Source organism: Siniperca chuatsi, linkage group LG6 (assembly GCF_020085105.1).
Source record: "Siniperca chuatsi isolate FFG_IHB_CAS linkage group LG6, ASM2008510v1, whole genome shotgun sequence".
NCBI lineage: Eukaryota > Metazoa > Chordata > Actinopteri > Centrarchiformes > Sinipercidae > Siniperca > Siniperca chuatsi.
Genome location: NC_058047.1, coordinates 29,117,182 through 29,133,201, shown reverse-complemented (window position 1 = coordinate 29,133,201; position 16,020 = coordinate 29,117,182).

The following is a 16,020-nucleotide window of genomic DNA, read 5'->3' as shown; positions in this document are numbered from 1 at the left end:
TCAGAAGACCCTTATGGATTTTTTAAAACCAAGGCCAGTTACGTCGCCCGGATTGGCGCTACCGGGGCCCCACCCTGGAGCCAGGCCTGGGGTGGGTGCCCGACGGCGAGCGCCTGGTGGCGGGCCTTTCCCCACGGGGCCCGGCCGGGCACAGCCCGAAGGAGCGGCGTGGGGCCGTCCTCCCGTGGACCCACCACCCGCAGGAGGATCCGTAAGGGCGGTGCAGCAGAGATCTGGGCGGCAGTCGAAGGCAGGGGCCGGCGACCAGATCTCCGGACACAGAAACTGGCTCTAGGGACATGGAATGTCACTTCGCTGGGGGGAAGGAGCCTGAGCTTGTGCGGGAGGTTGAGCGTTACCGGCTAGATATAGTCGGCCTCGCCTCCACGCACAGCCTGGGCTCTGGAACCCGTCTCCTCGAGAGGGCTGGACGCTCCATTTCTCTGGCGTTGCCGGCGGGGAGAGGCGGCGGGCTGGTGTGGGCCTGCTCATAGCCCCACAGCTCAGCCGTCACGTGTTGGAGTTTACCCCAGTGAGCGAGAGGGTCGCGTCCCTCCGCCTACGGGTGGGGACAGGTCTCTCACTGTTGTGGCGGCCTACGGGCCGAACAGCAGTGCAGAGTACCAGGCCTTCTTGGAGTCCCTGGAAGGGGTACTAGACAGTGCACCGCCCGGGGACTCCGTTGTTCTACTGGGGACTTCAACGCGCCCACGTGGGCAACGACAGTGACACCTGGAGAGGGGTAATCGGAAGGAACGGCCCCTGATCTGAACCCGAGCGGTGTTCAGTTGTTGGACTTCTGTGCTAGTTACAGTTTGTCCATAACTAACACCATGTTCAAAGCACAAGGGTGTCCATCAGTGCACGTGGCACCAGGACACCTTAGGCCTAGGGCGGTCGATGATCGACTTTGTTGTCGTATCATCTGACCTCCGCCGCGTGTCTTGGACACTCGGGTGAAGAGAGGGGCGAGCTGTCAACCGATCACCACCTGGTGGTGAGTTGGATCCGCTGGCGGGGAGGAAGCCGGACAGACTTGGCAGGCCCAAGCGTATCGTGAGGGTCTGCTGGGAGCGTCTGGCGGAGCCCTCTGTCAGCAGGGTCTACAACTCACACCTCCGGGAGAGCTTCTCCCAGATCCCGGGAGGTTGGGGACATTGAGTCCGAGAGTGGACCATGTTTTCCACCTCCATTGTCGATCGCGGCGGCTCGTAGCTGTGGTCGCAAGGTTTCTGGTGCCTGTCGCGCGGCAATCCCGAACCCGGTGGTGGGCGCCGGAAGTAAGGGATGCCGTCAGGCTGAAGAAGGAGTCCTATCGGGCCTTGTTGGCTCGTGGGACTCCCGAGGCAGCTGACGGGTACCGGCAGGCTAAGCGTGCTGCAGCCCGTGCGGTCGCAGAGGCAAAAACTCAGGACTGGGAGAGGTTCGGAGAGGCCATGGAGGAGGACTATCGGTCGGCCTCAAAGAAATTCTGGCAAACCGTCCGACGGCTCTCAGGGGAAGCAGTGCTTCACCAACACCTTGTACGGTGCGGGTGGAGAGCTGTTGACCTCGACTGGGGATGTTGTCGGACGGTGGAAGGAATACTTTGAGGATCTCCTCAATCCCGCTGTCACGTCTTCCGAAGAGGAAGCGGAGGCTGGGGACCGGAGGCGGACTCATCCATCACCCTGGCCGAAGTCACTGAGGTTGTTGGCAAGCTCCTTGGTGGCAAGGCTTCGGGGTGGATGAGATCCGTCCTGAGTATCTTAAGTCTCTGGATGTTGTGGGACTGTCTTGGCTGACACGTCTCTGCAACATCGCGTGGTGGTCTGGGACAGTGCCTCTGGACTGGCAGACCGGGGTGGTGGTCCCTCTGTATAAGAAGGGGACCGGAGGGTGTGTTCCAATCACAGAGGATCACACTTCTCAGCCTCCCGGTAAGGTCTATTCCAGGGTACTGGAGAGGAGAATTCGTCCGATAGTCGAACCTCGGATTCAGGAGGAGCAGAGTGGTTTTTCGTCCCGGTCGTGGAACACTGGACCAGCTCTATACTCTCCATCGGGTGCTCGAGGGTTCATGGGAGTTTGCCCAACCAGTCCACATGTGCTTTGTGGATCTGGAGAAGGCATTCGACCGTGTGCCCCGGGCGCTTTGTGGGGAGTGCTCTGGGAGTATGGGGTCCGGGGCCCTTTGCTAAGGGCTGTCCGGTCCCTGTATAACGGAGCAGGAGCTGTGTTCGCATTGCCGGCAGTAAGTCAGACCTGTTCCCGGTGCATGTTGGACTCCGCCAGGGCTGCCCTTTGTCACCGGTTCTGTTCATAATTTATATGGACAGAATTTCTAGGCGCAGTCAGGGGCCGGGAGGGTGTCCGGTTTGGGAACCACAGGATCTCATCTCTGCTGTTTGCAGATGATGTCGTTCTGATGGCTTCTTCAAACCGGGACCTGCAGCATGCACTGGGACGGTTTGCAGCCGAGTGCGAAGCAGCTGGGATGAGAATCAGCTCTTCCAAATCTGAGGCCATGGTTCTTGACCGGAAAAAGGTGGTTTGCTCTCTTGGCGTGGGTGGGGAGTCCTTGCCTCAAGTGGAGGAGTTTAAGTATCTCGGGTCTTGTTCACGAGTGAGGGACGGATGGAGCGTGAGATTGACAGGCGGATCGGTGCAGCGTCTGCAGTGATGCGGGCGCTGTATCGGACCGTTGTGGTAAAGAAGGAGCTGAGTCGAAAGACAAAGCTCTCGATTTACGGTCAATCTACGCTCCTGCCCTTACCTATGGTCATGAGCTTTGGGTAGTGACCGAAAGGACAAGATCGCGGATACAAGCGGCCGAAATGGGCTTCCTCCGCCGAGTGGCTGGGCGCTCCCTTAGAGATAGGGTGAGGAGCTCAGTCACACGGGGAGCTCGAGTAGAGCCGCTGCTCCTCCACGTCGAGAGGAGCCAGCTGAGGTGGCTAGGGCATCTGATCCGGATGCCTCCTGGACGCCTCCCTCGGGAGGTGTTCTGGGCATGTCCCACCGGAGGCGGCCCCGGGGAAGACCCAGGACACGCTGGAGGGACTATGTCTCTCGGCTGGCCTGGGAACGCCTCGGGATCCCCCCGGAGGAGCTGGAGGAAGTGTCTGGGGCGAAGGAAGTCTGGGAGTCCCTGCTTAGACTGCTGCCCCCGCGACCCGGCCCCGGATAAGCGGAAGAAGATGGATGGATGGATGGATGGATGGAGGTTAATATATTGCGCGATGACGTCGCCATACGTGCCTTGTATATCGACAGTTCTCAAGAGTGGAGCCTAAGCGTTGCCAATGAGCTGATGTTGCACTATGTCACTATAGCAGTAGAGGTGATAAACTCCCGCCTTAATATGCGCCGGATGGGGAGCCATCCTTTCCTCGAACTTGAACCATTTTCCTGGTTTCACAATGGACCTCACCCTCCGAGTCTGGGTCTTGGGGTTTTTTCCTCCACTCAAAGTAGGCCGAATGTTAAACCAGGTGTGCGGGTATGAAATCTCCAGCAAATCCTGTAAGACTTCTATGTACCTTCGGGTGTTTTTAGCCATAAAATACCTCCACATTTTTCAGAGTTTTCAGCGTATGATTAAATCTTTCAACCACAGATTATTTTATGTCACTGGCTGATTATTATTATTAATTTATTAATATTAACACTACAATTACATTTCTACTATTTTAAAAATTCTAGGTGGTATTTGCATTGTGCCCCCCCCCCTCCCAAAACCTCTCTCTCTCAAAAACTAACACAACAGCGGCGGATGACTACCCACCATTGAGTCTGGTTCTGTCCAAGGTTTATGCCTCTTAAAGGAAGTTTTTTCTTGCCACTGTCGCCAAATGCTTGCTCATGGTGGAATTTGTTGGGTTTCTGTAAGTAATATTATAAAGAGTACGGTCTAGACCTGCTCTATAGGAAAAGTGCAATGAGATAACTTCTGTTATGAATTGGTGCTATATAAGTAAACTGAATTGAATTGAATTGGCTGTTGCAAAATTATGAATACCTCGTTTCTTCATCAAAGATCTTGTTAAAGAATTCTTTGCCCGTGTCCGTTTGTAACTTTTCAGGGGTCCGGCTGTCTTTTATAATAGACTCAAATGCCTTGGACACCTCAACGCTTCTGCTAATGCTTTCAACACTGCTATTGAGTCTTTTTCACACTGTTCTTTTGATGGACTACAGATTGGCAAATAATCCACATATTGTGTTAGTGTGCTGTCAATGTTTAGGTGTTGCAGATCTTGGACCAACACTGTTGAACACTGAAGGACTTTCACAATAACCCATAGGCTATGCCAATTTGGTGGCTACTTGCTTCTCTTCCGCCGATTAAGTTTTTTCTTTTCTCTATCGTTCCACATGATGAACAATGTGTTCTTAAATAGCATATCTTTATCAGTCCTACCACAGCATCTAGGCATTTTTGCACCTCACGTGGCATGGCTTTTTTTTTTTTTTACCATGATCTTGAATATGTTTGCTGTTGTGGCATTTGCATCCCATGCACTTTCTGTTTCTTCTCTCCATCTACGCTGGAAGGTATGCAGGAACTTTGTGGGACACCATCTTCCTTTAGCTTTTCCCCTTCCAGTTTTAATGCACCCATCTAATGCAACTGCATGGGGGCACAAGCCAGTGTCTTCTTGTGCCAGTCCCAATTCTGGATAAATGGGGTTGAGTCAGGAAGGGCATCCGACGTAAAACACATGCCAAATTAAAAATGCGAATCGTGAAAATGACTTCCATACCGGATCGGTCGGGGCCTGGGTTAACAACGACCGCCACCGGTGCTGTTGACCTACAGGGTACCGGTGGAAATTGGAGTACTGTTGGTCAAAGACGAAGAAGGAGAGGAGGAAGGTGTGTTCGTAGGCAGAGAGAGAAGAGGAAAACTAAGAATGTAGGACTATGTAGGACAGTAGGGACTTTGAATGTTGGGACTATGACAGGGAAGGCTAGAGAGTTGATTGACATGATGCAGAGAAGGAAGGTGGACATACTGTGTGTCCAGGAGACCAGGTGGAAAGGTAACAAGGCTAGAAGCTTAGGAGCAGGGTTCAAGTTGTTCTACCATGGGTCAGATAGGAAGAGAAACGGAATAGGAGTTATCCTGAAAGAGGAGTTTGTGAGGAATGTTCTAGAGGTGAAAAGAGTATCAGACAGGTTGATGAGTCTGAAGCTGGAAATTGAAGGGGTGATGTTCAATGTTGTGAGTGGTTATGCCCCACAGGTAGGATGTGAGTTTGAAGAGAAGGAGAAATTCTGGAGTGAGTTAGATGAAGTGATGCAGAGCATCCCCAGAGGTGAGAGAGTGGTGATTGGTGCAGATTTCAATGGGCATGTAGGTGAAGGGAACAGAGGTGATGAGAATATGATGGGCAGGTTTGGTCTTCAGGACAGGAACGCAGAAGGACAGATGGTGGTAGACTTTGCAAAGAGGGTGGAAATGGCTGTAGTGAACACTTTCTTCCAGAAGAGGCAGGAACATAGGGTGACATATAAGAGCGGAGGTAGAAGCACTCAGGTGGACTACATCTGGTGTAGACGTTGTAATCTGAAAGAGACCAGTGACTGTAAAGTAGTGGTAGGGGAGAGTGTAGCCAGACAACACAGGATGGTAGTGTGTAAAATGACTCTGGTGGTGAGGAAGATGAAGAGGACAAAGGCAGAGCAGAGGACGAAGTGGTGGAAGTTGAAAAAGGAAGAATGTCGTGTAGTTTTCAGGGAGGAGCTGAGACAGACTCTGGGTGGTCAGGAAGTGCTCCCAGATGACTGGACCACTACAGCTAATGTGATCAGGGAGACAGGTAGGAGGGTACTTGGTGTGTCATCTGGAAAGAGGAAAGCGGACAAGGAGACTTGGTGGTGGCACGAGGAAGTGCAGGAGTGTATACAGAGAAAGAGGTTAGCTAAGAAGAAGTGGGGCACTGAGAGGACTGAAGAGAGTAGACAGGAGTACAGGGAGATGCAGCGTAAGGTGAAGGTAGAGGTGGCAAAGGCCAAACAAAGAGCATATGAGAACTTGTATGCTAGGTTGGACACTAAAGAGGGAGAGGTGGATTTGTACAGGTTGGCCAGACAAAGCGATAGAGATGGGAAGGATGTGCAGCAGGTTAGGGTGATTAAAGAAAAGGATGGAAATGTATTGACAGGTGCCAGGAGTGTGATGGGAAGATGGAAGGAATACTTTGAAGAGTTGATGAATGAGGAAAATGAAAGGGAACGAAGAGTAGAAGAGGTGACTGGTGTGGAGCAGGAAGTAGCAAAGATTAGCAAGAGTGAAGTGAGGAGGACGTTGAAGAGGATGAAGAGTGGAAAGGCAGTTGGTCCTGATGACATACCTGTGGAGGTATGGAAGTGTCTAGGAGAGGTGGCAGTAGAGTTTCTGACTAGTTTGTTTAACAAGATCTTGGAGAGTGAGAGGATGCCCGAGGAATGGAGAAGTGTACTGGTGCCAATTTTTAAGAACAAGTGAGATGTGCAAAGCTGTGGCAACTACAGAGGAATAAAGCTGATGAGCCATACAATGAAGTTGTGGGAAAGAGTAGTGGGAGCTAGGCTAAGGGCAGAGGTGAGCATTTGTGAGCAGCAATATGGTTTCATCCCTAGAAAGAGTACAACAGATGCAGTATTTGCTTTGAGGATGTTGATGGAGTGCAGTGAAGTACAGAGAAGGTCATAGGGAGTTGCATTGTGTCTTCGTAGATTTAGAGAAAGCGTATGACAGGGTGCCGAGAGAGGAGCTGTGGTGTTGTATGAGGAAGTCTGGAGTGGCAGAGAAGTATGTTAGAGTGGTGCAGGACATGTATGAGAGCTGTAAGACCGTGGTGAGGTGTGCTGTAGGTGTGACAGAGGAGTTCAAGGTGGAGGTGGGTTTGCATCAAGGATCGGCTCTGAGCCCCTTATTGTTTGCTCTGGTGATGGACAGGCTGACAGATGAGGTTAGACAGGAATCTCCATGGACTATGATGTTTGCGGATGACATTGTGATTTGTAGTGAGAGCAGGGAGCAGGTGGAGGAAAATCTAGAGAGATGGAGGTCTGCTCTGGAAAACAGAGGAATGAAGCTTAGCTGCAGTAAGACAGAATACATGTGTGTCAATGAGAGGGACCCAGGTGGAACGGTGAGGTTACAGGGAGCAGAGGTGAAGAAGGTGCAGGACTTTAAGTACTTAGGGTCAACGGTTCAGAGCAACGGAGACTGTGGAAAAGAGGTGAAGAGGCGAGTGCAAGCAGGTTGGAACGGGTGGAGAAAAGTGTCAGGTGTGATGTGTGATAAAAGAGTATCAGCAAGAATGAAAGGAAAGGTGTTCAAGACGGTGGTGAGACCAGCGATGTTGTACAGCTTAGAGACAGTGGCACTGAAGAAAAGACAAGAGGCAGAGCTGGAGGTAGCAGAGCTTAAGATGTAGAGGTTCTCTTTGGGAGTGACGAGGACGGACAGGATCAAGAATGAGTACATCAGAGGGACAGCTCATGTTAGATGTTTCGGAGATAAAGTCAGAGAGGCCAGATTGAGGTGGTTTGGACATGTTCAGAGGAGAGACTGTGAATATATTGGTAGAAGGATGCTGAGGTTGGATCTGCCAGGCAAGAGGTCTAGAGGAAGACCAAAGAGGAGATTTATGGATGTAATGAGAGAGGACATGAAGTTAATTGGTGTGAGTGAAGAGGATGCAGAGGACAGGGTTAGATGGAGGCACATGATTCGCTGTGGCGACCCCTGAAAGGGAACAGCTGAAAGGAAAAGAAGAAGTTTTTATGCACCCATCTTTTCTGGGAACTGCTTTCTGAGCTCTCTCCAGATGTTGTTTCTGCAGACATTGTTTCTCCAGATTCTGATTCCTGCAGTGAGTTCTGGCAGTCTTCCTGCCAGTCTTACCATGTCCATGAATGTCCATGGCACATACTGGTCATGTCCTCATCTTGTTAATAGAGGATTACCACCAGCCATGTGTTCTTCATATTCATCGGATCAGGCCCCTTCTTAATCTTCTTTGGCGGCATCCATTAGATTTTTCGGGCTTTGGGCTCAGCCTCGAGCTCCCTGCTGGTTAGCCCTTCTTGTGCTTATTGAGTGGGAACCATATTTTCTTGGTACTATTTTATCGTGTACCTATGCCTCTTGTTTCTATGTCGTCCGTCTGCCATTGATAACAGGAGAGCACACAACAGCACAAAAGCCGCAGACCACAGCCACATAAATATGTGGTTCCCTTTTTCGGTACAGTTCTCTATTCCTTCTACAACTTCATCACTCATCTGCACATATAACAATTGCTCACCACTTAGTCAACACAGGAGCATAAAAAAGAGCACACACAAATACACTTGTGTATTTAAATAAAATGTCACCCATTACAGCAATATACTAGAAGCTACAGATCTGTACACTAATACCTGCCTATTCTGGCTTCTGGAGGATGGAGGCCCCATCTGCCCTGGCTGAGATGCCGATAATGCATGCGCTTAATGTCTCCAAATAAGTGAATAGGCATTTAATCAAGTTTTTTACACAACATCACCACCCTTTTACACTGAGCTCACAATCAATGTACAGTACACCACCACTCACAATTATTATTATCTCCATTGTTATACATTGACAACACATACACCGATAACACCTCCATTCATCTGGGCTGCTTGCTTAGATTTTTACCAACCGCCTCTGACTTCAGCTGGTAGTACAAGTGTCTCAGTTTTAAAACTAGACCCTGTTTTTACACAGCACTATTGTCAGTTTGACCTCAGCCAGTGTCCACCTTTGGGCCCCCTAGCAGCTCTCTCCTCCCAGTTTAGCACAATCCAAACATGGTTGCAAATGATCTTTTAAAATAGCTGTCATCCCCCAGAGGCCCCTAACACCTTCCACCACACAATGTTGTCAGTATCCAAACATTGTATATACGCAAAACACAATTTAGCACTGTCCAAATTTAGCACTGTCCAAACTTCTTCTAACTTACAGCTGCCCAAACTATTTCACAATAACTTTTTTGATTTGTCCAGGCATTTTTAAACAAGCAGGCATTGTAATCGGCACATAATACACAACATAGCAGTTTTCAAGCATGCAATCAGAATATTACACACAACACTGCAATTTTCAAGCATGCAACTTACAAATCACCCCTGACTGATTAATCATCATTTCAAGCTCTTTAAAGGAGGGGCTATGTGTTACCTGTGGCCTGTGCAGGTGCAATCTGAAGATAGAACCAACAGTTTAGCAGATTTGTTAATAGGTTCTGCTTACCTCTATTTGGGGCCACAGTGGTTCTGGTCAGCAGATGCCCCGCCCAGGCCTCCCTCCTGGCTGGCTCGCCAATTAATGTTGTAGATAAGCAGATGGGCAAAAAAATCTTGAGGTCTTCCACAACACTTGTGTGGAAGTTGTCAAATAATTCAAAAACTACCTAAAATACCTCAAAAGTGACATAAAACACTTAGACAGGCCCAGTCAGGTGCAATTCTTGGATTTACTGTATTTCAGGCAAAAATACAGCAAACCGAGGCTGGTTCATGAACCCAGACATTGAAGACTGAGGCACAATGTATCAGCTTATATACCCTGGGGAGTCCTTCCCACTGTTGAGCTTATTCCCCAGGGTAACACCCTTTAACATATTCCCGAAATTTTCCACCATTAGTTCCTAGTTTTACATTAACTTGGCTGTCCATCATGACCTCAAATATTGGCAGTTACCCAACAACTTTCCAACATAATGGTGACAGAGAAAGCCTGTCTTCAACAAAAATTTAAAACAATCTTTATCAAAAATAGTGATGAATAAAACACCTATCAGAAATAGTGATTGCTAAGGATGGTTTACTATCATAGGATAGATTAAGGGCCCCCTCTTTTTACCTTATTTTCCACTTAAATGCACGAGGAGGATGCACTGCTTCTTAGGTAGCAGGGGAGCCCAAAAGAGAATACGACATAGTTGACAAAGCACAGTTACATCCAAAACTAACTAACTATATATATATATATATATATATATATATATATATATATATATATATATATATATATATATATATATATATATATATATAATCTATCTATATATAATATATATATAGACTGGCGATCTGAATCCTGAATATGGAAGGAACATCGTGTATCAGGATCTCATATCATTCTCAAGCAGCCGTTTTTTATTCCCACTCAAACACTCTGAACTGATCTTCGGACACTAAAATACTGGTCATGCTCATCAGAGGTTTCCAAGGATCACTTCACGGCAAGAGAATCGACGCAGTTCAAAATCTAATGTAACATCTTTCCTCACCACTAAATTTTTGCATCGGCCTTCTCACCCGAGTTCAGTGTTTGTAGACACCTTTGTCATGCATTTCTGGTCAGGCTGCATATTTATCACAGTTTGGAGGGGCTTTATCAAAACTGAAACATTTTCAAACGTTTACATTTTCCCAGCGTCTACTTGTCCGATGAGGACTCAATTACATCAATTCTATGATAGTGACCCGGCCTTTCTTTACCTCAGCTACAAGGGAAGTAGCTGAGGTACTACAAACACTGTTTGTAGTAGAAGTAAAGCACAAGAAGGAAACAGTTTTAAGGCACAACAAAAATTAATGTAAAGTAATTAAGAATTTGCTGAACAGGCAGCTAAGGAGATGAGAAAGAGAAAGGTGAAGGAAGGGGGACAAACAACAGATACTAAGACAGAAGGAACAGGGAAGAGAGCATACAACAAGGGAACAGAGGAATAAACAGAAAGACAGAGAGGGAGGAAGGAAAAGATGAAGGTGAATTGGAGAAGAGAATAAAGCGAGAGCCAGGGTGGTGTTGGGGCCAATGCCTGGAAATAGACCCAGCAGGGACGAAATAAAAAAGCACCACCATTACTACTGCAGCAAAGCGGCACAGTCCGCAAATTCCCTTATAGATATTTTATGGAGCAGAAAACCTTTGATGCAGCCTCACTCTTCCGGTCACAACTGAGATGGAAAAAAGGGCAAAAAAGAAGCAAGAAGGAAGGAGGAGAAAGAAAAAGAAGGTGAAGCGGGCTGCAGTTATTTATATGTAATGGAATTTTAACAAGGGGCAGCAGACATCGGGAAATGGCTCAGTCAATTCAGAAAGCAAATAACAAATATATATGACTGCTGTTGTGTCAAAACATAATAACTTCATGTTTGGAATTCTCTCTGAGAATGGTTTGGATGAAGTGAAGCAAAATAAGATCACTCAAATCATGTGCAGAGTTTACAATGATAGGGCCAACAAAAGTAATTCAAAACATGAACTGTCAATGTGAAAATGAGCATGGGTATGCAAATGAGGGTGCTTTTGATCATTTATAAAAAGTTAACTGCTTGAAAATGTGAGGTTTCTGTCAAGGCTTGCCACATAAACCACTGCACAAGAGTGTCTTCACTGGGGTGCAATGGTAGCTCACCTGGTAGAGCACGCGCCCTGTGTATCAAGGAGTCTGTACCACAGCGGCCCGGGTTAGATTCCTTTTTTAAACAATTATTTATTGGGCTTTTTTGCTATTATTTGACAGTACAGCAATAAGACAATAGAAAGAGGTTGGCCACCTAACAACTTATTATGAGATGTACCCTGATAAGCTACTCAATGTAAACGTGTCACAATTTCACAATAATAGATTTATGTGTGGTGGCCCACCACAAATATATTCCCCCAACAGATAAAAAAGCAGATGTGCTTTGGCCTGACATACCTCAAACACAAATGATCCAAGAAAATGTCAGAAATACTGATTGTAAATGTGTGTGGTGGATAAGTGGGGTAATATTGTTCACTGTTCATCCTAGCAGACTACAAAGGTACATTTCACATGGAGGTGTCCACTTGTATGACTGCTAACTAAGATGTTTTTTAAGCTTTCATTACAGGATTCAAGTACTGGAACCGCCTCATTCTCTGAATTGGGACAGACGGGGAGAGGAGCCAGAGGGAGGGGAGGTGTGAGAGGGAGAGGGCAGGCAAGGCCCAAAGATGACATTGATCTTCATGACTGGAGAAGAGAATAGAGAGAGAATGGAGGAACTTCAGGCAGAACAGACAGCAGAAGTGAAGGTTTGTATGTTCTAATATCTCCAAATTACTCCCTAACCATATAATGCGCTAGTGGCAGTAAGTTACCAAACTAGGTTTTCAGTAGTGGTGTTTCTGTTCATTTCACAAGACAAAGTGCAGGCCCTGTTCAGCCAGCAGAAGGACCAGCTCCTTGTGAAGATGACTAAAAGGATGCCCGGAATGTTTGAATTACTTGCATTTTCTGATGAAAGCCCTGGTTCACACATGGAAATACAGTGGTTATCCCAAGCTGGTGTATCTGGAGGATACAGGACACGTTTCCAGTACCAATGGGACAAAACACAGGGTTCATGGTTCGCCGCCTGAATTGATATTTTGATTCCTATTTTATTCCTGTATAGTAGATGTGTTGTGTGTTTCTGTAAAAAGTGTGGCATTATTTATGAGTGCAGTTTGTTTTGATTATCATAAGTTCAATCAGGAGAGTTCATTATGAGTGAACAAATATTTTTATTGACATGATATAATAAAGAAATGCGAAGAGTCTTTGGCGATTAGACTCCATAGCAGAGAGGAACCGTCAGGGCCCTCTTGGTTCTCAGAGATGGCCTAAGATATTCTAAAAGTCATCAGTTCTAATTTTATTTTATCAATTCATAATTTGTCAATCAACATCTAAACAAAATGTTTCTGAGGAAATAAACCCTTCAAACCTGCCTGTTCAGTTTGTGTTGGAATGTTAAGGGAAACTTTCCCCCACTCAATTTTGAATGGGGGATTTCCTGGCAGTAGACAAAAAGTCATCTAAATGGCTGTGCTACCGTATAGGATGTCCAATGGCAATGATGGCTCTGATAGCCTCGAGAACTGCCCTGTCTCACAGCCTGGCACACCCATTTGAACAGGGGAGGCTCAGGTGGCATCGTTCTCAATTAGGAAGCTTTATGAGTTTAAATTTAGTTCTGATGCCCTCGGCAACTGTCTTGTTTCACAGCCTGGCACACCCATGGGCTGCCATTTGAATGGGGGACGCTCAGGTGTCCAGTGTCCATACCCTCATATTAATGGCAGTAAAACAATACCTTACATGGCAATACCTTAGTTGTCAGGTTTTGGAAATATGACCTTTCAAATGTCAATGTTAAGGTGTTGCCAGTGGACAGATGAACGTTTTGTGAATTAAGGCCAATTAATTGTAAATTTACAGACTAACTGGTAATTCTGCATAATGACCGTTTTTCCCAAATCAACCGTAACATATAGATTTAATAGGCCACTGTGCCAGTCTAATAATATTATTTATTAACAACATTGCTTGTTTGTGGTAGTGGGTTCCACAATGCAATGATTGCTATTTATTATCACCTCGGCGCGTTCTCATCATATTCTGCTGAAGTGCACACACCTAGTGTGATGATGCGATTTTTTGTAAGGAAGATTTACATTTTGCTTAAGAAATCAGCTGTTTTTGTTTTGGTGATAACTCTCACTCTCTCCATGCTGTTTGCTTGTTGCATTGCTAAGGCTGGACTAGCGTCTTCATTTTTGTTTCAGAGCTGGAATTGTCATAGGTAACTAATTCAGTAGAGAGGACACAGTAGCCTAAGCTAGGCTGGTAGTTTGCTTTTTTTCCCAGACGAGGAAAGGGGGTCAGAGGGCCAAGGTTTAACAGTCACGGTTTGCTACTGCTCCATAATGACATCATCATATCTTAAAAGGGGGTAGTGAAGCTGTGAGTAATATGGGATATCCCCCTTGATGGAGTTTAGACACTGGTGGTGGTGGGGGAAGGATACTAAAGATCTGGATGTGATGAGGAGTTGACTTCTGATGAGCTCAACCTGCACTGGATGTGATGAACTGCAGGTGAATGGGGAGGAGGAGGATCACAATGATTCCGCACTGAAATGAAAGCTGACAGCGAGCAGAGAGGAGAACAGATTTAAGTTTGACAGCAGCAATATGATTGGCTGATGAAAGATTGTGGAAAATTCGCAAGTTAGTTAACTGAAAAAGTAGATGCCCATATCAGCTAATTAAGAGAAGCAGGGAGAGAAAGAGAGAAAGAGAGAGAGAGAGAGAGAGAGAGAGATGTGAATGAATGAGGCATAAAGATAGTCTGCCTGATTGAACTTACACTGAGCTTCATTTCAATTAGGAGAGACTTATTATGAGTGAACAAATATTTTTATTGACATGACAAAATAAAAGTGAGAAATGTGAAGAGTCTTTGGCGATTAGACTCCATAGTGATGTCATCATATTTTAAAAGGAGGTAGTGAAGCCATGAGTAGTATAGGATATCCCCCAAAAACGAGACCAACACAACGTGACTCCATCCTTACCTTACCAGGCCGTAGCGAATTTCTAATAAAATATGAAATGAGAAAATTAAACATAGAAATGCATAGCTGAAAAGGCAAAGAATGAGGTCATGTAGACCGGGTTGTAATTATGAAGTCACGTTGACCATGAGTAATGCATGAGGTCACATAGACCATAGTGATGCGTAAGGTCACGTAGACCAAGGTGATGCAATGAATGAGGTCACAAAAACCTTTCGTTGAAGTCTGTTTGACCATGATGACTGAATGAGGTCCATTTGACCATGTTGAGTGAATGAGATCTGTTTAACCCTAAACCTGAATGTGGCCATAATGACCAATATATGTTGGAACCTATATGACCTACAGTATGTCTTCCAAAAAGTGTATGGCGCATATAATTGCTAAGGTCAACCATGACCAGCAGTGGTGAATAATCAATAGCAACCGAGACAACCATAAAACAAGAACACCACCAGTTATATGCATGACTTACCAGGAATAAGGTTTCAGAGTTCCTGATTTGACCAGGAACAACTTCTCGAAGTCAGCAATAACCACAAAATGACCAGGAAGATGTAGCACTTACCAGAAGCAATGAACATGAAGCCATTAACAAAAGCTGTGACGATATAACAATTAGCAGAATGTAATGACGATGTAGCAATAGCAGAATGCAATGACAATGTAGCAGTTAGCGGAATGCAATGACAATGTAGCAATTAGTGGAATGCAATGACAACGTAGCTAAAGCAGAATGCAATGATGAAGTAGCCATTGCAGAATGTGATGGAATGTAGCAATTACCAGCAACATGTCAGAATGACTGAATACTAAATTAGGATACCTAAATATCCTGTGATTACCAAAAGCATGAATCTTGCCGGCAGAGGGAAATCCTGGAATACGGAGGGGGCGTTGGCCAGGCCATAAGGCATGACGAGTTATTCGTAGTGGCTGGCTGGAGTCACAAAGGTGGTCTTCCACTCTTCCCCCTCACTTATATGAAAGGGGTTGCATGCGCTGCGGAGGACCAACTTGGTGTAGACAGTGGCACTGCGTAGCTGTTCCAATACTGTTGGGATGAGGGGAAGAGGATAGCAGAACTTCACGATAATCCGGTTGAGTCCCTGGTAATCCACACAAGGCCGCAAGCTTCCGTCCTTCTTGGCCACAAAGAAAAAGCAGGGGATGCAGCAGGGGAGGTAGAAGGCTGGATATATCCATGAGCCAATGCCTCCTTAATATACTCTAATATACTCCATGGCTCTTTGCTCAGGGATGGACAGAGGGCCACTGGCTCACCCGGTAGCAGGTCTATGGCGCAGTCCCATGGCTGGTGTGTAGGCAGTTTGGCCGCTCTCTTAGGGCAGAACACATCGCGGAAGGCGGCGTAGCAGGGAGGTAATGTCCACAGACTGTTTCTCTCATGGACTCTCCACGGAGGTGGTGCAGACAGGAAGTATCTTGGAGCGAGGAGTAGATGGTGGAGGTAGGCGAGGGAAACAGTCTGGGAAACAAGAATTGCCCCACTTCAGCACTTCACCTGTGGTCCAGGAGATGATGGGGTTATGTTGTTCTAGTCATGGGCACCCTAAAATCACCTCAGCGGTCGAGCCCTCCAGAACCAGGAGGTGTTGTTGTTCCTCATGCAGC